Source organism: Sinohyriopsis cumingii, unplaced genomic scaffold (assembly GCF_028554795.1).
Source record: "Sinohyriopsis cumingii isolate HCF-2022 unplaced genomic scaffold, ASM2855479v2 utg002864l, whole genome shotgun sequence".
Classification (NCBI taxonomy): Eukaryota; Metazoa; Mollusca; class Bivalvia; order Unionida; family Unionidae; genus Sinohyriopsis; species Sinohyriopsis cumingii.
Genome location: NW_028316323.1, coordinates 17,806 through 44,975, shown reverse-complemented (window position 1 = coordinate 44,975; position 27,170 = coordinate 17,806). Strand labels below are relative to the sequence as shown.

Genomic DNA, 27,170 nt, shown 5'->3' with positions numbered 1-27,170 from the left:
TTCGTGTGTTCCTGTACCTTTCGACGTTGCCACATGTTGTTTATATATGGCACGAGACGAAATGCATCGTTTCAACATGCATCTTTTCACCTCAGCAACTCACATTTACGATGATGATTTTACCTACAGTTGAGAGACCCTTGAAAACATCATTAATGTATGTGAAGTGTGAAGTAGGAAGCATAATTCAAGTTCCTCTGAAAATATTTGTACGAACATCAGCGAATTATTTACGCCTAACTATAACATAGGACATGACTTCTCCCTCTCTCTCTCTCTCTCTCTGTTATAATATTAGTCCATGAACCACAGGGCAATACATAGTTTGTAGCATAGCAAGAAAGCCTTCGAAAATGCTAAAAGCTTACCCAATAACTGATGGGACACTTTTTACTGAATTGATTATTGTTAGCATGGTACCAGGTTTCGTGGATTCCGTAGTTGACACAAACTTCGAATATATAGACCCATATATGAACACAATATACCTCATGACAATCAAACGTATAAACTGAGGATATCCATATTATTATTCATTCATGGAGTTTGGGATCCTTGAGTCTGAGACACTCAGAATTTTTAAGTTAGCCACCAGGAGGACAGGGGACATATTAGTTAGGGAAAAAAGAGAATGTCTGGTTTGCTCTAGTTGTATTTTGCCTGAGGATTGTCACTAAGAACGTGCGAATGGGAATCGACAATGGAGTAGATCACACAGACATGTAACTTCTACATATATCTTAGATACAATTTGATAACTGTTATTATATTTGGAAACAACATACTCCTTGAAGGATCGGCAAAATTGTGAAACATTGATATCACATTGGAAAACTCCCCCATTAATATCTGGAAATTAGGATCTTTATTTAAAACAAAAAGAACCTAACAACTAACCCAGTTTGCTTGTTGGCAGTCGACAATTCATGTACAAGTCTCAGAGTATGAATTCTTACCTTTTGACTGGTGGAACTCTGTTTTTTGATAAATATGTGTTTGCCTCAGGTTGATGTAAACCTTCTTTAGTACGCTTCGCTGCCGTTTTTAAGATGCATGCCTAGCCAACCGTGGGTGGGGGTGAAGCGAAGGTGAAACAATTCTGATGGTTAGATTATAGCTAGAAGAGGGCACTTTTATTGCAGGACAATCTGACGTCAGTCAATAAATTGATCAGCCAGTCAATAACAACAAGATATATATTCAAATAATAATGTAATTGCCCTAAAGAACTGTGGTAGACGAAACGGTTACATTTACTTAATACTAGTATGTGATTTGATTTTAACATAGTTTTAACAATCATTTCCTTTGACAAAGTTAGTCATATCGTTATTGTACATGAGACTTCTATCAAAATCTATATGTGTTATAATACAGGTCGAGCAAAACTGCTTGTTCAGTATCTTAAGAGTATCTGTTTTCTGTATCTTTGTCTAACATAGCAGTGGATTACTTTCCAATAATTAAACCTTTACTTCTAACTTTTTTATATAACTTTTTAATTATAGAAATTTACTTGTATTCATGCAGAATGTTGGTGACAGTTTGGATATAAATTTCTTGTCAGTTATGCTACAATGTGTACAGCATATTTTGGGATTTCGCAAAAGACAAAAGGAAAAACAAGGTGGAAAGCGACCAGCTGTATAAATCGATGAGAGCAAGACCACGCAGAAAATGCATTAGTATTATTGTACTGCTAACTTCAAGAGTTGACATCCATTTTATACTTATTGCCGCTACTCTGATATTGTGAACGCGTCATATAATTGGCATTTATCCTACTCATGGTCATTACATAATTCTGAACGAAGATCCAACCCAGTTTAGCTATGTTAGGTATTTTACAACAAAGCATGCTAATTAGGTTACTTAGTACCGATCGTAAGGCACTTTGCTGAGGGACACACCAGTGATAGTGACTCAGGAAAGCTAAGAAGTGAGTCACTGCGGCTCCTAAAGTCGACCAGTGTATTTCATATATTTGCAAAATACCACAGTTATCTGCAAATTGAAACATATAACACTTTTGACAGTACATAACTCCTTTAAAAATGTGCATGTAAAACTATAGTTTCACTTTATCGTTCACATAATATTTTTAAGCATCGATAGCTTAACACTGTCCCTACTATAAGTTCTTATAAAAAACTTGGTCTTAATTTCATTTATGTATGTGCAGATAAAAGTTCTCCTTTCAAAAAATGCCCCTTCATTCTCGATTTACACATCGGCTTGATGAAAAAAAGGATTTTAATTTTGCATTAGTTTAATACACCCACACCTATATATATATATATATATATATATATATATATATATATATATATATATAATTCATTCATTCATTTGAGGGACATAATTCAAAACTCGCACTGATTTGTATCTCACCATTGTCTAAAAACGATTTTTGCAACACAGTGCTATGAGATACAAAGTTTGTGAAGTACATCTGCAACTTTGATAGGACAAGTTTGATAGGCTGCATATATATATAACTTCATACCTACCTACCTACATACATGCAGTCATGCCAACCTACCTACCTACACACTTATCTATCTACCTACCTACTTACCTACATGCATAATACATACATACATACATACATACATACATATATACTTTCTTTTAGTTCCTCTCATTGTGCAATGTCCACTGGGTGACATATTTTTCCTTTAGAATGATGCATGTATGAATGTATGTATATATGTATGTATGTATGTATGTATGCATGTATGTCTGTATGTATGAATGTATTCATGCATGTATGTATGTCTCATAGGGTTAAACATCTACTTGAACGTAAATCATTTTACCAGTTGGCTATAGCAAAATTGGCGACACAAAAAACATGTTTCTAAAAACGTATTCATGTTGTTTGTTCTACCCACATTTTATAACTTTTCAAATACATTTAATTGTTATTCTTTGCTAATTTTACAAGCCGATAAACCCGAGCTTGTCACTCTATATAGTAACACTGTTGGAATTTTTCAATATTTATAATTAGAATAACCTCCTTTTGGAACATGAACGCGGTGGGTTATTAGCGGCGAAGCCATATTTGCAATGACACTTATTGATTCATGAATTCCAATATTTGAACATTAATGTCGTGAAAATAACGAAATTATTAGTACAGTTGGGTAAGTCTATTTAAATATTTATATCTTATCTGCGAATCAGTATCAGTCATGTTGATATGTTTGTTTGGTATCTGTTCTTGCAATGACAAACATTTAGCAACAAAATAACTTGATGCATATTAGGGAACAATAATGTACAAATGAAAAGTAACCTTGCGAATCAATATTTTGCAGATAAATACATGTAACTTTGTTTTAAACAAATACTAAGACATAACAATTAACCCAAATATGATAATTACGCAGCATGTTAAACTTTTCATGTCAAAGTTGCAAATGTACTTCATACAATTTTGTATCGCATTCATTCAACCTCCACTCCTTGTGTTGCATAAATCGTTTTCCAGACAATGTTGCTATACAAAATTGTACTTTTTTGTTTGTTTTGTTCCTGCCATGAATGAATGATTTATATCCAGAAACGAACATTATTCTGGTGTGTGTGTGTATATATATATATATATATATATATATATATATATATATATATATCTATCTCTTTATTTATTTACAAACACACACGCACATACACAAAACACATACATACATACGTACGTTCGTACGTACACGCACGCACGCACGCACGCACACAAACACACACACACACAGACATGCATGCATCCATGCATCCATGCATACATACATACATGCATACATGCATACATAATTTTCCAACAATAAATTTCTCTACCCGCACTTTTGTTTCTTTGTTTTTCTATACTTTGACATAGAGTGAAGTGTCTCAAGTCAAAGGTAGTATAGGCATGTTATTGAAGCATTACAAACAAGGATTTTAATTATTTATCTTGGAGATAAATGGTATCGTATTAATATATTATCCAACATGGAATATTGTTGTAATGTATAGACAACTACTTGCCAATTTGCCTCTTGTTATTGTTCCAAACATAATATAGAATTTTATTTCAGGCGACAACATTCATTCATTCTACACTGTATCGTCATCGAAACACGAACAAAATCATACAATCATGATTCCCTGACTCTATGCAGAATACGAAGTTAAGTGTACAACAGTGAAACATTTTATCTAGATTTATTTGCAGTCGATTGCATAGTAACATTTACTGTTTCGTCGATGTTCCATTTTAAAATAAAAGATTATCATTCCATAGACCTCTCCAGAATATCATCCCAGGAACATAAACGCGATTATAATGTATTATAATAGATTAATAACGATTGATAAATAAGTGTTTTGCTCTATTTACATGCATACGTTTTAAATCAAGCTTAAGGGATAATTGAAAGTTATACCTTTGAGTAAGCAAAATAACTAAGACAAACGAGGCCGTGTTCTTATTTTAGATATTTAAAACAAATAGCTGCACCATTTACAAGATTATTTAAACGTGTATATTATACAGTAAATGAAATGATATCGTTTAACTGAACCGAATCGAACATCAACATTTACTCCACTTTCGGCTGGCTGCTACCAATATGGAAGTATGTGACTGAGATGTGTAACTTTGAAAATGATATCTCTCCAGTTTTTCACTTTCAAAATTAACATACACATTTAATTGCAAGTGAAATAAAGAAATAAGTAGTCACCCAGACTAAATACTACTGAAACAGTCGCATGGCATACACGACTATGTAAACAACCATATAGTTTGAGATATCGCATACAAAGTTTACACAATATATTAATATTCCATGAGCACCATGTCCTCACACATATAATTATCAGGCATGTGTTCTTTTCTTCGAGAAGGCCAGAGTTTATTACGAAATTAGCTTGCCTATGCAATACAAAAAGGTACGTGAGAGCTCAAAAACAGGATGTTATTATAAATATCAGTACAAATATCATTTCAGTAAGCATTGAAATACCTTCGGAGCTCCTGGTTTCGATTCGCAGTATAAACACTTTTCTTGTAGGAGTCATTGATCGAAAAAACTTTGGAAACAAGTTCAAGCTCCAAGTTTAATGAATTTGGTGTATACGACTTTCAAGTTCTTGGTAACATTAGTTTTCTTAATCAAATGCCATAATTCAGTGAGTTATAAATCTTGTTAGTATGATCTCTAATTTGATGATTTCCTTTTGATTGTAAACTTAATGCTCCAAAGATTCAATAATAAGGACCAAACAGTGGTATATTTATTATATTTATTTTTTCCAGGAATGGGGTGATTTTCAATATTTAATGGAAGTCTTCAATGAAACCCAATTAACCACAGTTTAATATTTTGCCATAAGCACGATATAAATTCGTTTTGTAATTGTATTGAGGCTATCGTTGAATGTATAATAGATTCTGTCATATATATGTGCAGATGATCTATTAGTATGATCCGCACTGTATAAAATAATGTCGTTATACGTGAGATAGAGTTGTAAATTTACTGGGTGGACATGGCAACTAACCAAGCTATATTATCCTATCTCAAAAGGTACCTGAAGTAATGTGCAGAAAATGGCAAAAGTTGTTAAGTAACCATGACATTGAAGACACAACGTTGAATGCCTTTCACGAAACGCCATTAACCTAAGAATCATGCTAAATCATTTTTAATCCTTGCAGCTCAATGGTGTTTGCACTATAAAACAGAAAGAAAATGAACCTTTGACATACGTATTTGTGACATTGACATGTCGCATAAAACTACATACTTGCAATGCAATATATATTGCCAAGTGACATCCTATAAGTATAGCAGTCTTCATCATTTATCTCAAACAGTTCTGAAATTAGAGATCAGAAAGGAAAATGTGACTGCAATCTAAACTGTTGTCCCTGCCTTTGGACAGGAAGCGAATATGGCGACCGTGTTGCTAAAGCAACCTGCTTTGATCCTAAATTCCGAAATGTTGATAGTGTCTGGGACACATCGGCAACAATTAGTTTAGAATAAATAAATCAACAACTGAAATGGCGACGTTTTGTGCAATGTTTGTTTCCTTTATGACTTATGTTTCTAAAATGGTGACGGAGGTACGATACAAACAAATGGGATGGCGTGAAAATACTATACCTGACATCACCATCTCCTCAGAAGTGTCTTTGATGAACTCGACAAATATACAGCCATGCAGAATGAACTACGGTCTAAATACATCAGCTAATCAACCAAAAGGGGCACATAAAGCCATAGTGAATGACCGCGAAATGTTCAAGAAAAAGCTTGCTGGGGATTTATTATACGATGGGTATGTTTGTCCACGGAGTTTGTTGACTCAGTGGAATATCTTCCAGCGCACTTCCTTCTTGCGATGCGGTATTACAATAAAATGCCTCACCGCTGTCTTAACTCCGATGCGCCGTCATACGATTAGATATTTGGCCACTAATGATATTCCATGCAATATTTTGCTTTTCTCTCTAACCGTTCTCTGAACAGGGTTGTTTTTCTTCTTCTTTGCTCTGAATCCTAATATATAGCACACTATTTCACGGTTGTTGCGTTTTAACTTAGATTTGTGTGAATTCACTGAATTATACGGGTCACTCGTTTTCGAAAACACAGACCTGTACTCTACTGATTAAAATTACGTCAGAAATATAATTTTATTTGAAAACATGTGTACAAAAATGGGTGAAATTTTTAAATTGTATAAAATTAAATATCAACGGCTACACAAAAAGACGTTTATTTTTACTCTACAAGAATAGTCTGGCATTATATGGAAAATGTATGTGTTCGATTCCAATTATAAATAAAACATACAAAAAAGAAACACTTCAGTTAAAGAATCATAAAAGAAGACAGAAAATAATAATCATACTTAAACACAACCTTGCCCTAGCTTTCATAAAATAATAATAATAATGACGACTTTGTATAGCGTCTAATCTTTAGAAGCTCTAATCGCTTTAAAACATTAGACAACACCTATAAGATAACAAACATGATAATATTATTACGAAAACAAACAACAAGAAATTAGAAAAAACATTAAAAAATAAGAACCATGCTGAGAATATTTCAGGTAGGAAACATTATTAGGTCCTTAATTTTGATTCTTGCAGTCGAAATATGTGAGATTTGAGAGCCCTTTTGAATGTGATGACTGTGTCTTTGTGTATAAGTTCAGTGGGCAATTCATTCCACGTTGCTGGGCCCTGGTATGCAAAAAAACGCTGTCCGTATGACTTTGTTTTCATAGTGGGAATAATGAATATACGGTTGTTAGAAGAGGAGCGTAAGTATCTTGCTGGTGTGTACACATGGGTGAGGTCAGATAGGTATGTTGGACTACTACAGTGGAGTCCGACAGTGAAATGTAACACAGACAACAAACTTTGTGTTTGATTCTGGATCGAATAGATAGCCAGTGTAGGGTACAGGGCAGTGGGTAGGTGTGCTCTGATCGTGGTACTCTAATTATGATCCATCCGAGCAGCTGTGTTTTGAACCTTTTTGAAGTTTCTGGAGTAGATATTGAGATGAACCTGACAGAAATGAATTACAATAATCCAATGTTGAAAGTACTAATGAACACACAAATGTTTTAGTGGCATCAACTGAAATGATGTGAATGAGAAAGTGATCAGAATGGCCTCAGTTTTATCATCATTCATCTGCAGCTTGTTACAAGTCATCCATGATTTCACATCAGAAATGCACCTTGGATGGTAGCATCAACTTCAGTTGGGTGGCTAGATTTGTATATTTGGGTGTCATCATCGTACAACTGGTGAAACACTGGATGATGATCTATGACACATGAGAGCGACTGAGTTTACAATTGACTCGTCGTCACCATAAAGTTGGGATACAGAGTTTACAGAATGAAGAAAACAGGTCCAATAACACCACAACATAGATCAACTGGGCTAGAGTGTATTCCACTTGCAAATATAATTTGTGTCCTGTTGACCAAGTAGGGCTTGAACCACAGTAAGGCTGTATCATGAATACCAAATACATGCTGGAGACGGTGAAGCAATATATCATGGTATATTGTGTCAAATGCTGCAGATAAATCAAGGAGGCGAGGACTGTAATTTTTCCACTATCCAACGCAGAGAGAATGTCATTAACTACTTTTAGAAGCGTAGTTTCAGTACTGTAGCAAGGGCGATATGCAGATTTTACATTGCTAAAAAGACAGTTTGAATTTAGGTAAGATACAAGCTGGGATAAAACAACCTTTTCTAAAAATTTTGGAATGAATGGGAGATTAGAAACTGGGCGGTAGTTCTTTAAATCGTTATGGTCTAGTGTTGGTTTCTTCAGCAGAGGCTTTACAATGGCAGTTTTGAAAAATGATGGTAATTCCCCGAATGAGAGAGAGGTAGCAATAACATCAGTTAGTGAAGGCAATACTGGATGTAAGCACTCAAGCAGCAGTGATGTTGAAATTGGATCAAGTTCACATGCCTTTGGTGCACTCTTCATCATTATTGTACGTACGAAATCCATAGAGACAGGTTCAAATGCTGCTAATGGTTGCCACTCAAATTCTGTATCCCAACTGTATGGTGACGACGAGTCAATTTAAATTGTGGTGCAAAGCTTATCTCTAATGGTTTTTACTTTGTCACGGAAGAAATTTGCAAACAGGTCGACTGCAGAGAAGGGAGTTGGAAGTGGCGCTGATTTGTTCTCTGACATAAGCTTTTAGTTACCTCGAAGAGCTCTTTGCAGCTGGAACTTTCCATGATCTTAGTAGTGTAGTTGGCTGATTTCGCTGCATGGACTATATTTGTAACATTCTTCTTCGCGAATTCATAGATGTGCTTATGAATAGTGAGTCTGGTGGAAAGCCAGAGCCTCTCAACTTTAAGGCGGTCTCTTTTAGCAGTGCGAAGCTGGTCACTAACACTGCTATACCATGGAGAACACTTTTGAATTGATACTCTGCACTTGGTAGCTGGGGCATGTTTGTCAAGTAATGAACGCAGACAGTTATCTTAGTTGTTCTGCGGTAGGAGGTAAGCAAGTTGTTAGGTTAGCTTGGGTATCGTGCATTAATTTGGTTCTATTTATCACACGGAGGTTTTTCTTAGTAACAGATAAAGGGGGAGGGCTAGGGACTGATACGTCAAGATGGCATATAATGCAGAGGTGATCTGATGCAAGGTCATGCAATACCAGGGAGGACCGTATAATGTTATCATCAGGTCTGTGAAGAATTCAGTCTAAAATGTGACCATGTTTATGGGTGGTTTGGTTAACTGACTGTCTGAGGTTGAAAACAATAATGGAATCTATGAGTTTTGACGTATTTAAGTTTCCGGGACAGTCAAAGTGAAAGTTGAAATCTCCAAGAATAATCAGGCTACAACCTATCGAATTTTCATAGTCCAGTTGATTCGGAAACTGCTCCAAAAAGAGAGAGTCACCCAGCTTGTTTTTTCTTCTAGGAGGAGGGCTGTATAGGCAGAAAAAATGGACTGACCTTTGCTCCAGCGTGAGTGTGGTTTGGACTAGTTCAAACGATGTGTGGTTGAAATTGAATGTTGTGGTGTAGTTAAGACGTTTTATCATGTCGTTGTTTGTGATGACATGAATTCCATATCTGCGAAATTACGGGGGAACTACTTGATGGAGTAACCAGTGGGTGTTAGATCCGCACACTTGGGCTCATCACCATATGTTTTTAGCCATGATTTTGTTACACTTAAGAAACAGTTAGTACAATAATCACACGTTTTTGTGTCGATCTGTGCCGGTGTCTTGATGGTAGAAAGGATGTTTGCTTCGAGAATACTTTAAAATATAGCTTTCTCCTGCTTTTGATCCTGCTTTTGGTAGATTTAATTTACCATAATACTTCATAATGACACATTTGAACTGTGTCACCCCGTGAATTGCATGACTACAGTATCTCCTCATTTACTCTGAAGAGGGACTCCCGGTGAAATAAGATGGATAAAGAAAGCGCAAGTTGGTGTCCATTAGCACAAATACTCATGCACAATGGAGGAGAAGTGCTTCGAAAATTTCTTCAACTGGAAATTGTAACCATGATTTTCACAAACTACTCTCGATTTTGGATGAACAATGTGCGTAATCCAGCAAAGATTAACTACCTTGCGATTCTTTGCAAAAACTTAAATGAAGTCCTCAATAGGTCGCAAAACCTTAATGACAAAATTCTCAATGAGCTGCTCGAATCTTGGACTACAGTCTGTGATAAAGCGAATACTGTGATGGAGCAAATTGATCAGTTAAAAAAAATGGAACAATGATATCAAAAATAAGCGCAAGAATTATGTGCCAAGCGTGTTGATGATATATTAAAGTCATGGCTATCGCTAATGGAACAAGAGTTACAAAAGATGTTGCCAATGTATAATGTTACCAGTCGATGGAATAATACATTTCATGTTCTTCTACAGAATGCTCAAATTAGCTTTCTTTTGGAAATTGAACAAAATGACAGATATTTGTCTACTTGTAGTCAGAAATTAAAATCATTATCAAACCATCAAGAAGTGACTTTGAAGCGCCTGTCCAATTATTTAAAAAAGAATTAAACAGTTGTAAAATTGGATACCGCAAGATCTTATATAAGTTCTTTAACGAATGTCGAGCTTCAATATCTAAGTTCAAGATGTTCCACAAAGTTATGCAATGGTGAAATTTCTGAAACGTTTTGAAAACGAAATTGACGAATGTGATTTACAAGCACATGTTGATCTCTTTTTTGACAAGTGGGACTATGACTTGCATAATGTATTTAATAAATATGACAAGCAAATACAAGGTGCCGTTTCTACAGAAGCTATTTTAAACTTAGCTCAGAGCTTAAGTACCGAACTTGAACAGTTCTCCTTCAAGGATAGGAACATCAGAAACTTTTTTAGTTGTTTTAATCCACCTATATTTCCACGACTGTTGAGAATGGAACCTTCTCAATTGAAAAGCATATCTAGAACTTCGGATCTAAGTAACTTAGACCTTACTGTACTTGTAACCGTGTGGAAAAAAGGTAATTTCGTGCATTCTCCGCTGCAAGATCGGGATGAAAATCCATGCGATTGGGACACATCTATAAGTGCTGATATTCTGCGCCTAAGGAAACAGAGAAATAACATTGTTGATCACATAGCGCAAGTCAGAATTTGCAGCAACTCATTCGAATCCATGAGGGAACTAACAATGATGATCAACAAGATTGCATCTCGATGCAGAGGTGAATTGTGTACAAATATCAGTAGAGAATTTGAGCCACAGAAAGAATACGAATTGCGAAAGGAGTTTTTAACGTGGTGCATTAAAGATATCTTGGTCCAGCTACCTGAAGGATCTACAGAGGGTCGCAAATGCATAGACATGTTGCAATCCATCCAGACAGCTTTAGAGAAATTATCAATCAGTAGAAAAGGTAAGATTACGTACTAAAACCTAGGTTTTTTATTTGAGGAGGAAATCTAAGTTTCTTAGAATAATAGTATAGTTGACAGTGACATCCCGCTTTTAAGAGCTTTTAGTACATATCACACGTAATATGTTCGTAAAAGTTTGCAGATCTGCATTTCACTGTGTTTATATGATATATGCTTACGAGACTGAGAAAAACTATCTGAGATATAAGTATATTATGACACGCAGAAAAGATAGCAATGACGAAGGTTTGTCAACTTCAACAAACTAAATTATTTCCTTAGATTACAAAGTGAACATTTTAAAAGAACTTACAGTACTGTGAATTAAATCACAAATTCTCAGATATTCCTTATATCACCATTCCAAATGAATACAGTTTAATTAATAATATAAAGTTCTTATTAAATTCCAGTTATGTTCGAAATAAGATTCGAAGCTGAAAGTTCTGATTTGCCTGTAGTCTTGAATGTGCTAATGTACCAGTGGCCTGAAGTATGATGATGTGGTAACATTGTGTTTGCTGTGACACAGTAACGTAATCCAAGATTTTCCTTTTTGGTATTCGTTATAATCCAACGTTAATACTGTTATCAAATAAATATTATTTAGCACTATGTAATTCCAGAGAATGCTAATTTGGAGAAAGAAATTCCACCCAATTTAAAAAACGAACACAATATTGCCAATGATTTTTACCTGAGATTTTATCGCAAGAATGTGTAATTATTCAATTAAACACGATTACGTCAACGCTAAGACACTTAGTAGGCCCATGATGTCGGACAAAACTTATTTCTGAAAAACAATTGTAAGAAGATAACAGCCGTTGATAAAATTGTAACAAAGAATGTTGCAAATAGCTGATACACCCAGCCTTTCCATAATGAATGTTCTACGAATTTAGAACAAATTAACAGATGACCAGGTCACATGTTGACCTTTGACCCGTAATATCTCCAGTTACAGAAATATTCATATTAATTGCAGTTATTTGCTAATGTGTAAACAATAAATATATATAGTATTTATTAATTGTAGATTCGATTAAATAACCGAAAGTTGTGCCATATTAGAAGACGCACATGGCTACTGGAGCTTATAACAATGTTAACGTTTGATTTGAATTGATGATCGTAGTCATGTTCTGTTGATCATGTAGACAAAATAAGGTTTATATTTTGTGCGCTCTTCGTGGGAATCACAATCACACCGTGTCCATTGCTTGCTGAATAAACCATTTCGAATAACATAATGTGGCAAACATAATCGTATTCAAAATGTAAAGACGAACCTTTGTTCAGTGCATTAATTTGATGACGTTGTTGTGTCTTGGGATTTCATAAGAAAAAGACCTTGTTAACTCTGCACGAAAAGGAACCTCATAGGGCTATCAAATGCAAAATACCTTCATACCATTGGCTTCATTCTAGCAGCATAAAAATCGGTATTACATGAGTGCACAACCCTTCGCCCGCAGGACACTTCCCGGTCGCGAATGGGATTGTCCGGCCCACATAGCAAATTATCAACAACACAGAAATTATAAATCCTTAGTGCAGCTAAAAAAGTATACAAAACCTTCATGGCAAGCAGTAGTTTATTACATGTAATAACGTTAATTCATAAAAATGTACAATTTCAAAGTTGCTTAAATTATACTACTGTAGACAATATTAGTATTTGTAGTTCAAGTTTGTATAGCAATAATCTAAGTATTTTATTCAGTAAATACTAAAATTAATTTTTAAAGCTGCTCGAGAACTTATTCATTTACAAGGAAATTCGCTCCAAAAGATACTTATGTATTTAGTATATACTTTTATACTTATTACTTTTATCTGGCTTATGTTCATGTTGCCTTGGAAGGAAATGAATTAAATATTAATAACAAAATCGTAATTAATTTCTGTTTAGAAGTATACTGTTGTACATAATAATTTTAAAGTTCTACTGTCAGATGGAATTTAAATCAATGATGTCTGTTGAAGTAAACATGTAAATGCATACGTAATATATCGGACGACAATTATCTGAAACCATTGTTTTGGGTTTCTTTATTATTAAAATTTTTTATTCCCACCCCTCCTTCAGCCCAGTGAGAAAGTAATGAGTCACAAAAGTGTCCGAAAGGTAGACACGATAAATCATTGTTTTTGGGACAAGCCAACGTTAAAGTTTAAATTTTCCAACTTTAAAATAATGCAGGCTGTGGTTCAGAGCTTCATATACAAAAAATAATACACTCAAAGCCCAAAAATTGGGGTGGGGTGGGGAGTGGGGCGGGGCCTCCACCCATATTTTAAAAACGTTCATTTTTACATATATTTTTCAATTTAATTTTTTTTTCTTCCTTCAAGTAATTGAACATGCTTTCTAATACTTTTATGGAAACAAACATTTGTAATTGCCATCAATTGTTTCCATATTAAGTTAGTCGTACAGCGACCACAAAAAAGTCTTTATCCATCGAAGTTTTGTCTATGTTGTGTGAAAGAAAAAAATCTAATTACTTCATTTAAACGATATGGGTATCGACAGTCAGAATTACAAGGTTTGCACTGCATTATGTTCACCCTTATCGATCGAGATATCAACAAATCATTGTAAAAATTATAAATACTTATCATAATCAATTCATGATTGCCACAAGCAGTTTGTCGGTGGAAAATGGCGGAAATAAGCGAATTTACGATCGTTGATTGATTAATTGATCAGCATGATTAACAAGTGGCGATAGGTCAATTGCATTTAATGTATACTTATTGCCACAAACGTATAGCAACTCTCACTAAATTTCATATTATTTGCATGCACAGTACCATTCATTAAAAAAATGAATGGGTTAAATTGGCTTGGTTACTTCTCTAACTTTAATGCATTAGGTAAAATATGAGATGAAATCATGAGAAAGCATGCAAGGATAATCGGTAATAGTCTAATTTCGTTTGGAATTTTTTAATGGGAGAAGACCCAATATCAGTTGCAAAACTAACATAACTATAATTGAACAAAAAACAGCAAGCATGCTGGACAACACTTTCTAAAGCAGGTATTCGTTTTTGAAAACATGCATGACAAAGAAGTGTAGATAGATAGTTTTCACATACAGATTGGTCTAACTCATTGCACCGTTATGTATATGAATACTATTTTTAAAAAAAATAGGATTATAATTTCAATATCTTTTAATAGGACTACCAATATGATTTACCCCTCAAAATGGACACGAACAATGCATTGGTAATGGGAAGAATATAGATCGTTTGTCTAAACCCCATATTAACTGTTTAGGTATTGCAATGTTAAACATTGTTTTTATTAGGCTGTATGGGGACGAATCACATGAAACAATTACTCATAACTATCTGGTAGTGCTCACAAAGAAAATTACTTTTACCCTCCTAATTTACCCAAGTGATATTTTTATCCAACATAATAAAAAAACTTACTGCATTTATTTTAACCTGCACAAATTTTGAATTTCAAGTTGTAGCACCGAAATATCTGAATAGTATTTTCAAGTACATATGGCAAAAAATGTTATTTGCTCAAAATATTTCACGTTTTATCAAATATGTTTCCAGAATTTTGACAAACAATTGTTATTAATAACATTACTCTCTGTCTGTCTGTATATATATATATATATATATATATATATATATATATATATATATATATATATATATATATATATATATATATATATATATATATATATAAACTACAATTGTGTTGTGAAGGAATCTACTTATATTTATCTTTTCTTGTACAGCATTTATATGTTTGTGGTTGCAACAAGGAGTTTTCCACTGTTGACAAACAATTGTTATTAATAACATTGCTCTCTCTCTCTGTCTGTATATATATATATATATATATATATATATATATATATAACTACAATTGTGTTGTGAAGGAATCTACTTATATTTATCTTTTCTTGTACAGCTTTTATATGTTGTGGTTGCAACAAGGTGTTTTCCACTGATGGTGACTTAAAAGATTATATATTGAGTCACAAGGGTAAGAACAAATTCTTTACAAGAAATATAATCAGTTAAATTTTGCGTGCCTGATTTCACACAGCTGTGATTTATCTATATATATTTGTATTTATGTATCTATCTATCTATCTATTTATCTCTGAGTTAATGCATTTGTATCTGTAGCGAAACCATTTTTAAACTTATTTTGTTTCAGGTTACCTTTTATACGATATATTGAAGATGTTTCTACAACTATGCTGGGATATTATTTTTAAAAATTAAAGCATGACAAAATAGTAGAAATGTCAACAATACGCGTGGCTGTATTAGTATATGTTGTAGCACTATTGCTTATTGGAATAATAGCAGTTATTGTAATAATTGGTTAAAATTAATTTATTATTTTAACGCAAGCCTGCCATACATTCATGCAACTGGGCAATTAATGTAATACAGAAGTACAATAGGCTCCAACTTGCTTCAGCACGTCCTTAACTGTATTTGGAGATGTTGCACGTACATCTGAAACATGAGAACAATATACTACTTAAGAAGCAGAATGAACATATTATGTGGCTACAAACTACACAATCAATTCAGTAAAATCTGATTTGTCCATTGTAACTTTGCAGGTTTGTTAATTTTAATTTTAGTTGCTAAGAAGCGTAAGTCTATTTCAGAACTTAACCCGTGCCCAAACATATTTTTAAAGATAAAATACAAGGTTGTCGGGGTCACGAGGTGACTGTGTAAAACATTGATATCGCTTGTTACATGAATTATTCATATTAATTGCATTTTTTTTACTTTGAATTATTTTTTTAATTTAAAGACAACAAATAGCCATATTGATTGGGAATTAAATATTAGAAGCAGTGGCTAGTGCTTGTGCCATGTTCAAGGTAACTACAGCGAATATAGGCTCATAACAATTTCAGTTGTTGACTTGAGTTGATGATCTTATTCATGATCAGATAATGATATGATCCAGACAAAAAATATTTTTCCTCCTCTTCTGGTGAATCTCGGTAGCAAAGGAGGAACGCAGATGTTCTTACTGACTGATCTATTTCGAAGAAATAATTTGGTTAGCGTCACCCTATTCGAAATGCGAAGACTATACTTTGTTCCATGAATTATTTAGGATGACGTTGTTGTGCCTTAGGGATTTTAAAACGAAAACCTTTTGTAATATCTGCAGGTAAAAAGACCGCATTAATAACGCAGCATGCTAATTAAGTTCAGAGCAAAGGTCTCATTCTGGCAGTATGACTTTAGTAGGACATACTGGTCAAGTTTATCACTTGTGATAGCTGCATATATCTTTTTATTAATGATTTAGCAGATATTTGTATAAGATTGAATGCAAAATTGTTTTCTTTTATATATTGCACCTTCTATATTCGACTTATAACATTGATTAACACTTCTGAGATGAATATAAGTATACATGTCGATAGATAATATTATTCGGAATTATTTCATGCTGTCACAACAGAATAACACGAGTATTCTGATAGTATTTCTGTAATCTAAAATTCTAAACTCATAATTAATAAAACGTTAACTGCAGTGTGAGGACTACGGCGTTAATAATGCATGAAAAGATTGCAAAAACCAGACAAATTTTGCAAACGTCTAAAGTTAAATACGTTTCTTATTTCGTTCTTATTCCCGGCGAAATTTGATCATACATATCATTAGTATTGCCCTAGAACATCCATTATTATTTTCTTTAACATGACATGGATTTGAAGAAAGCATTGAATAATCTCTCATAATAATGCTTTGAATGATTTTATGATAACCTAGTTTATACATCGAATATATACATGCTCACTTTAAATTTGATAGCATTTTAATACAACTCTTCAGTTAATTATACATAAAGTGAAGGCGTTAAAGTTGCTTTATTATTACATTCAACGTAGGGATGTCAGCTGAAACATTAGAGTCAATGGAGAAAGAGAACCTAATAATAATCTATATGACTCCTATTTCATCTCGATGTCCTTGCGGAAACTATTCAATATGAATTGTAAACAGACTGTAGAATTAAGCAATAACGAAACTCAAAATAATTCAATCAAAACAATTAATAAAAAGGTTATATCTCTAGAAAGGCATTACAATGTCATGTAGAGACTTAGGTTTCTTGAAAACCCTGGTTAATTTTCATGCAATGATGATTTATTTAGAAACCATTTGGGAAAAATCCAGGATGTTTGCTAATGAAAACGCATTATACTTGCATCACCTTTCAAAACAAATAAGAATAAGATTTAATAGACTTTAAGGCTCTGTTAAGCGTTTCTAAACTTTATCTTAAGTGGTTAAGACATGCAGTTATTGGTTTGTTTATTTCCGTGTGGTACAAATCACGTGAAGCAGTTAATCATTAAATTAAGGTCATTTGGCATTTAAATATGTATATAAAAAATAAATATCAAGGTAATGCTCAAACAGGAAAATACTTTACCCAAATAATTTACGCATGCGTATTTCTTATGCAGCAAAATAAACGTTTACTGTACTTAATAACATCTACGACAATATACTCAAGGGCTTTTCGAAAATGGTTTATCTATTCAAATAAATCTCCATCATTTATTAAAGCTGGTACCAGCTTAGTCAAATATGCAAAACCTAAATAAAATAAGCTATATATATATATTATATATATATATATATATATATATATATATATATATATATATATATAATTGACTAATGACGGCATCAAATTTAATTCATCTTTCCATGTACAGCTTTTACGTGTCGCACTTGCAACAAGGACTTTTCCGGAGATGGAGAATTAGTTGCACATATGGAGAGCCACCGGGGTAAGACTAAAATGTTTCCCAGGCTGTAATTAAGATATCATAATACATAGAAGAAGAATTTTGAGAATTTATTTAACTCAAGGTTACCATTCATCTATGAAATTGGCCAGGTGATTATATAAATGCTGGGTAATATGTTCTTTTCAAAATGGATAGAAGCGATGCTAACAATAGATATAACTGTATTTACCTATTATATAACGATATTGGTTATTGCAACCGTACACGTTATCGTAATAGTTGTTAAATAATGATAATTATTTTAAGCCAAGCAGGAAAGTATTATTACAACGGGGCATTTAATACAATACATAAATGCAGTAAGTAGCATCTTGTATTTCAAGACTATACTATGTACACCTGTAATCTTGAAAACTATAACCTAATTTAGGAGCAGGATAAAACATCGTCTGTAGCTGGTCGTCATACTACATTATAAAAGTAGTGAAATCTGATTTGTCAACACCAACTTTATATGACTCCATATATCCTCCGAATAACCCCTTTGATGTACAGGTCATAATCATTACGATTATATATGTGCAATTTATATACAATAAGTAGTATCGTGTGTAAAATATGTTAGTTTGTAACACATACTATATTTTATTATTTTTACTCAAAAATGTTATTTTATAAGGTTTTATTAAATTGTGCTTTACGTTATTCGGGTATCAACTTTATTTTAAAATATGTTTAATAGGATATTGAAAGAACATATTTAATATATTGAAGGTTTTTATTTGCGCTTGGGTACCGGTTTTGAAGCTACTTGATTTTAGCCGTTTGGTGTTAGTGTTCTTAGGCGGGATAACCAGAAAGTTCCCTTATATATCATTTTTCGTAACTCTAGTTGTAGTTGTGGACACTTTTTGTAAGTGTAATGTCACTGAAGGTACTGCCAGAGGAAAAGTTGTGTTCAGTTTTTCTGTTTCTGTCCAACATTGTTGAATGCAATCGAATTTGTGCAGTTTTTCAATTTCTCTAACATTCTGAAGGTCGAAGATCTCAAGCGTGAGAAGATAGGTTGCATTATCTCGTTTTTAAATTTTATTTAATCATGTATATTCAATACTTTGCTAATCAGTATGCAAATATGTATTGGCCACTATCTGTCTTATGCTGGCATGCTTTGTACCTTTTATCACCACAGGGAGCAGATGTACCAGTTTGGTCTTGGCTGGTTCTTGTCGTTACCTTTGCTATGTCTCGCAGGTGTTTGGAGGATTTCAGTTCCGCGGTGGGCTAAAGCCTTTTTTTTCCGGGGGGGGGGGGGATTTAGCGTTTTATAAGATTCCACGATAAGTCAGTGCTTCTGGATGATTGGAATACCTGTGAGGTTATATGGATGGTAGGTTGCGGCAAAATGTTATCCGATCAACCTATTCATTTTTTCCGTTTGTTTTAGTAGCCTTTAGTGTTGCCTACGCTATCACCCCCTTGTTGTAGAATCGGTTCATCAAATGCTCAGTCGATGAATCAGACATCTGTTCCAACCCTTCCTGCAAAATGACATTCCCTGGTGGGGACATAAGGTATGTTCCAAAAGCAGTGCATTGGATGATGGCTGCACAGGAGAAGATGGTGTTTATCAATTGCTTCTTAATTGAGTGGAGTGTTTTCTACGTCTGATTGTTGATTCCAGACAAAGTTGGCGACATCAGACGTGAATATTATTAAAACATATTAATCAATGTAGAAATTCGCCTCCTTCTGATACCAAATCATCCAGTTTTGTCTTAAATGTTACCATTTCATTGCTATATCATCAACAATGTGTACCACCAGGTATGTCATAAGTTTCATGGAATCTAAATCTTGCCCTTCAATTTGCCCATAAATATATTAGAACACGAAAGGTTATGTTCGTACCCAATTTGATTCAATTTATTTAGAATTAAGTCTCTTCATTACATATAAAGCTATTTTGGCTTAAGACTAGATCCAGAAATAGTAAAAGTAGATGGGCGCGCGGAACATATGCAGTTATTGCTTCACATGAAAAGTAAGACTTTAGAATCGTCGGAAGTTTTATAGCAGCTAACTTTGTAAGTAGGTTATACATGACAAGTGTGTATACACTAACGAGGTAAATGCGGCACTATTCATCATGAAAATATATTAGACCATTATACCACTATATGTATAGATTATATTCTTTTATAATTTAAAAAGAGAACCAACTCAGTCATTAAACCTCGTGCAGAATTTACGGTGTTGATATAATTATTCAAAAGTATAAAATGTATGCATGAAATTTTCTATTATGCTATTACTACACTGAGATATTTGTGTTCAAGTATCATGTTACATACTAGTATGTCCATCCATATATTAATTTTATTATTACCACTGAGATAAAAACTGGGTCTGGCTTTGATGAAGTGCAGAATACTATACCGAAGCGGGATTAATAAGATTTCCTTTCCATGTTTATTTCTAGATCGTTTTATAAGAGAATGTTCGCACTGACATTCTGACACTTTTTAAATATTAACACGTGAAGATGCAATCATTCTGCACACTTACAATCAAATGAGTTGAACATCAAAACTATATCATAATATCATATGATCATGTGTTTCTTCAACATATATTACATCATGAAACTGTTTCCTTTCATGATGCACTTACGGAGAGGAATGCGATAAAACATTTTGTCATGAAATTACCATAAGTTGAAATTCAAACACTTACACCCGCAATTACTATATGTGAGATACTCAAAAGTATAATACATTCCGCCTCTTAATTTACCTTCCGTTTTTTCGTATTTAAAGCAACAAAAGGATTTTGTCATTATTATTACATCCAATACAATAATGTTTTTTCTACATATTTAAAAATTAAGTTTGAATGTTGAAGACCCAATAAAGAAGTGAAACAAGCGTACAGTTATTACAAAACGGAAAAATCAAATATGCCCCAAGATTAAACAAAATCTTCTTATTTATATTTCTAAACTCTTTATATGCACATCCGAACTTTAGGATACTATACAATATATGTCAGCAGGCTTCACACTACTGAATACAATCGTTCAAGTTTAATTACTTAAACAAATCAAATCAGGTGACATTGATAATCCTTACTCTGACCGCTGCATGAATGGAGGATTATGCTTGCAATGGTGGCTAACAAGCTTGTTGCGCGTACATTATATTATATCACACACTCAGACACATACACAAACGCACACACACACACACACACACACACACACATATATATATATATATATATATATATATATATATATATATATATATATATATATATATATATATATATATATGTGTGTGTGTGTGTGTGTGTGTGCCTGTGTATGTGTCTTAGTGTGCGATATTATATAATATAATATATTTTGCATTAATAAGATATGAGGCTTGCCTCATTTCCTTTTAATAATACGTTTATTCTACAAGACGTATATGAAAGGAACATCGTACCTACGATAGATATAATTTCCAATGCAGTTAAAATTGACTATAAGGAACTATGTATTAACGGAATGAATGAACACTTAACACTTAACACTTAACAGCCCTGATCAGTGTGTCCGCTACAAAATATAGGTCTTAATCTTTGAGGAATATTCGCATTCTCCTTTGCAAATATATATGTTGCTTCTTTTCCTCTTATAACTTTTGTTCTAATTTATTGTGATTAAAAAATATAAGACAATCTTAAATGACTTAAACAAAGAAATTTTAAATGAAGAAAGTGGAACAATGCAAACACATCAAGTTTAACTACAGGAGCATTGAACGAGCATTTTCACATAATGGCTAATTTATTTAAAATATTTGGAAATATAAATTTTGCGAACTGAGGAACCAACAAGAGGGAATTCAAATATTGAAATGCATTAACATTTTTTTCTGACCATTACAGTGATTTAATTAACTTTTATACCAGCCGTATAATTGTTTTCATCCTCCATGTTTAACTTTCCCTTTTCCTTAGTAAGCCATAGACAAAAATCCGCCACGTTCCTTTTTTACCTGATTTTCGCTCGTATGTTTATATGTAGGAGGTCGACATAGAGAGGGGGAGAGACATGGTGCTAAAAGATGCTGATAACCGTCAGAGAGAGAGAGAGAGAGAGAGAGAGAGAGAGATATGGTGGGTTGTGGGGTTAGGAAATATGTATCCATTGTCTATTCCGTTGATGCTTTTTTTATTGGTTCATTAGTTAGTTGCCCTGCCAACCCACATAAAAATAGAAATGGTTGAGGGAGGGTATATGGAAATTAGACAATTCTATTTCTTCTTCAAAAGTATTTGTAGATGAAATTAAAGAACCAGATAGAGAGCTTAAAGTTGGTTATAGATGGTTATAGTGTCGTTTGGTCGGCTTTATTCCTTACCGAAGCGGTGACTTTAACTAGGCTGCTAAGCGAGTGAGACAGGTGTAAACACTCTACTTTATGTATTAAAAAACCTCAGATAGGTAAGTTCTTAATAGATATGACTATCATCAATACGGACCACCAGATGAATTACACAATATTTACGTAGCAGTATTCATAAACGTCCGTGCTGGGAGTATGATATTACTAAATATAACTGTATAGGTTTCTTACCATTTAAGGGTTGAGAGTTTAATGGGAAACTTTGCTTTTATTCCAGTGCTTGTTATGTCTTTAATATATAAACATAACTACAAATTTAAGTGTTCTAATGATAATCCTTTTTCAGTGATATTTGGTCACAGAATTCCATCTTAAGCATTAATCTAGTTCCACCAACAGTTAATTCAAGAAATTAGATTCAGATTACTTTGAAAATAAGTAGGACCAATTCGCTAATATACATATTTTTTATATCTGTCTCCTTTAAAACGTAATTCCAATAAGCTTTGCTCCAGAAATTAGACAACCAGAATAAATATGGTCTGAAAGATCTAGGGACATTACTTCGAATCTACATATTAAGTGCTTAGGTCTGCTCTTTAAAGATTAGTCTCTAATTGTATCCTTGAGATCAGGAATCACTGGAAATAGTTCATCAGAAAATGACTGTCACTTGAAATTAAGATATGTGTATGCCAACGCAATTGAGTGTAATGCTCACATATGAAAATACTTTTAATCACTCCTTTAAATTATGTAGCTAAGGAAAGGTTACTGTAATTATTATACAACTACTAATAACACCATACCTTTTTATGCATAATTAGAATATAAAATTGTAGTGTTCAAGTATCTAACAATACATATAAGGCCATATGAAAACTTGTTTATATCTTCAAAGTTTCATAATTTCTCAAATACTGGCTTAGACTTATTGAACACAAACGATACAAATTATTCTAAATTTTAATATACATCAAGTACATATTTTTAGCTCTATTGGGACAGGTTTTAAGTGTCGAGGTTGCAACATGGCTTTTCCCAGGGACTATTCCATGCAGTCGCATATGATGAATCACCAAGGTAAATAACAGCTTACTGTAATCAAGAAATCAAGAGAGAATAATATAGCATTTGCAATACTAGATTCCTTCAAAAGTCCACAAGCAGTTGGAAGCTCGTAAACTGGTATCTTGTCAAACTGTGCACGCCTCATTCCAAAGAAAAATGACCATCATATGATAATCTAGAGCGGCAATTGTTTAATGTGCTGTTAAATCATTAACATCAATTTTTTGAGGAATATTGTGTAAAATCTTGATTTAAGATAATGTAATTTTTTGAAACTCATTCATAATCAGTGACCCTTTTCTATGCTATAACTGGAGTTTAATACTGTTTAATTTTCGACTCCATATCCATTCAAGATATCCGAAATAATATTTGGTAGATGCATACATTAAATGTTTTAGGGGTATCCTTTTTCTGTTTATAAGTTTTCCCTTTATATATTTGTATTGTTTCCATACATTCATTTTTCTATCCATCCGTCATCTTCATCATACTTTTATTGAAGATCTAATCTCCGAAATCGTTAATAATAACTCTATAAAATTATGCAAAAAATGTCAGAAGGGTGATATGGATGAAACAGTAGCTTTTTAATATTCTCTTTTTCATTATAATGTATGTGTGTTTTATTTAATTCATCCTTTCATTACCATCACGTTTTCATCTTCTGAGCATATTTCTTAGACCGTTTAAGAGATCATTGGTAAACAACTGGGAAACTGACATATTTCAAGAACATAATTCTATAAATGTTAAAGATGCCTCTGTATCCATTTGCATATTTTAATCAATATGTTCATCTATGTATCATATGTTAATTTCCTAACTCTAAAAGCGTTCTAAGAGACAGGTTTCTGTGTTGGTCCTTTACGTTTTTGTAGTTTGAATATGTTAATGCTTTGAATTAAATATGTGAGAAACATCACAGTGGTCAGGAATAGGCAAGTATGTTATATTGTTTGATTTTATTTGCTTTAAAAGCATTTGCAAAGTACGATATAGATGATTATGTGTAGACTAAGTTCAAAGTAAATTAAATTGTGATTCGGATTTTTGTATAATATAAAGGTTATAAAAACCAAGAAACCATTACAACAGTTATGTTGTAGCACATTTGACTATATTATCAATATGTGTATCATTTACGTTCTCTTATATTATTAAAACAATGTGAATAAACAATAAAGTAGAGCTGCTGAAAAATTTTCAGTGCGAAATTAATTGATACAGTTTCGCTCTTTAAAGATGCTATTTTTATAACCCTACACTGATATAGTAGTGTCAAAATTCATTTGCTTCCAACGGTATGTACACCCATTATTCATATCAGCCTGTACTCTTTATAATATTACCTTGCACAACACTTCATCAAATTATCAAACAACGTTTGGCATTAGTAGTATATTTATACAAATATATACCGACCAAATCATCACGGTGTTGCTCGCGAAGGAAATTACTTTTAACCTTCAAATTTGACCATACTTTATCCTTATGTAGCCGAACAAAAGTTTAATGTGTTTATAATATGTCTATTTGCACGACAGTTTCCTGCATAATTTGATTTACATCTTGTATTACTGAAGACGCTAACAGAATAATTGCATGAATATGTCCAAAATAGTTTGTCTCTTCGAATAAATTTTAACATTTTCTCAAATATCATAACAAAGTTTTCCAGCACAAGAATCCAAATAAAATCCTTATATATCGAATATACAAATATGTCACGAATGAATATACTTTCATTTATCTTTATCTGAACAGATGTACGGTGTCTCGCTTGTAACCAGCGTTTCTCCACTAGAGATGCTATAGCGGAACATATGAGGGCTCACCCGCGTAAGGACAAAGCTATTCTCTAATTGTAATCAAGAGATCAATAGAAAATAATGTAATATTTGATCGAGAAATTGTTTGAAATTTTCACCTAATGAAGGAAAGAGGTAAATGATTATCATGTCAAATACTTTCATGTCTAATTTGTCTGACCCATGATCATTGTACGCTAATCCAAAGTGTAAATTGTTACCCCTACTGATGAAAACAGGATATACAAATGTTAAATGAATGACTTAAATTCGGCGATAAGTATTCTGCAAAATGTGGAGTGTCCTACTTTGTTCCTATCAAGCATGTTCTTTTGAAACAGTTTACCTTTTCCATACTATGATTGGTTTCTTCTATTGTTCACTTTTAAAACGTTTAAACCATTCAAAATATCCTAAATGATACTTGGCACATATATGAGACAAATGGTCTAGATGTGCCCTTTTCCTAATTAAAATTTTTTACTTAAAATATGTATAATGGTTTCATTGATTCATTATTCCATCCATGCATCCATCCATCACCTCCATCACGCTTTCATCTCCAGATACAAAGTACAAAATAGTTAAAGATACCTGTTTAAAATTAGGTAAACCCTGTAAAACTAGTGACCAAGATGAAGCAATAGCTATATAATTTTATCGGCTTCAGTATGTTTAATGCTTTCATCATTGTTGAATTCATGAATCCATCTCGATGCCACTTTTGTTATTAGCATAACTCCAAGACCGTTTGAGACGTCAAAACAAAATTTGATGAACCTACAATCATACTAAGCTTTGTGTTCTTTTTACCATTACGATTTTTTTTAATGTATTCAAAGCTTTAGGACTCCTTCTTGCACACGTCCACATTTTTGAGTTTCGTTTCTGGAGTATATTTCCATGATCGATATAACGGAATGAAATTTGGCAACAATATTATACTAGTTCTCTCAATGTGCTTTTGATATATAGTATTGTATACATTAAACATGTTTAATATTCCCTGAATACTTCTATTTAACGATTCATTTTCTTCACCGTTTGAATCTGAAACATGACTAAAAACCATTTAAGATCTCTCTAAGACCTTTTATAAAAATAATGGACTTGTGGTCTTGATGTGTCTTTTGCGCTTATGAGATATAAATATATTTCCTGCCATTGAAACAGTTGGAAAAATGAAATATTTCATTTACAGAAGATTAAACTATAGCTATTAAAGATAGTTTCAGAAACACTTTTACACACTTTTACACTTATCCATCTGTTCATCTGTGTATTGTGTATTTGTTTCCGAACTCTAAACTCTTTTGCAAGAGAGAATTGTCTTGTTTGATTCTTAGATTTTATTTAGTCTTAATATTTAACGCTGTGAAAGAGGTAAGCGACGAACATCACAGTGGCTGAATATAGACAACAACGTCGACTTGTTCAATATTCTTTTCGTCAATCATCATTTACAAACTACCACTTGGTGAGATACAGAATTTGCTTGATTTTGGCTGATTATTTCTAAATCATGGTAATCTTAAAATAAAAGTGTGATTCCGATTTCAGTATAATATAACGTTTCTAGAAACCAGCACCATTAGTAGGCTGAGAGTGGCCAGTATTCATACCCTAACAAAGGAAACATGGC

General features: G+C 33.1%; 1 long non-coding RNA gene across 1 annotated transcript; it reads left to right on the top strand.

The window, feature by feature from the left end:
* Nucleotides 1-15,412: 15,412 nt before the first annotated feature.
* On the top strand, nt 15,413-25,559 carry LOC149770019 (uncharacterized). Its single transcript, XR_016418982.1, has 4 exons — nt 15,413-15,485; nt 18,217-18,291; nt 23,655-23,729; nt 25,485-25,559. It is a non-coding gene; the product is annotated as an uncharacterized LOC149770019 (long non-coding RNA).
* Nucleotides 25,560-27,170: the final 1,611 nt, after the last annotated feature.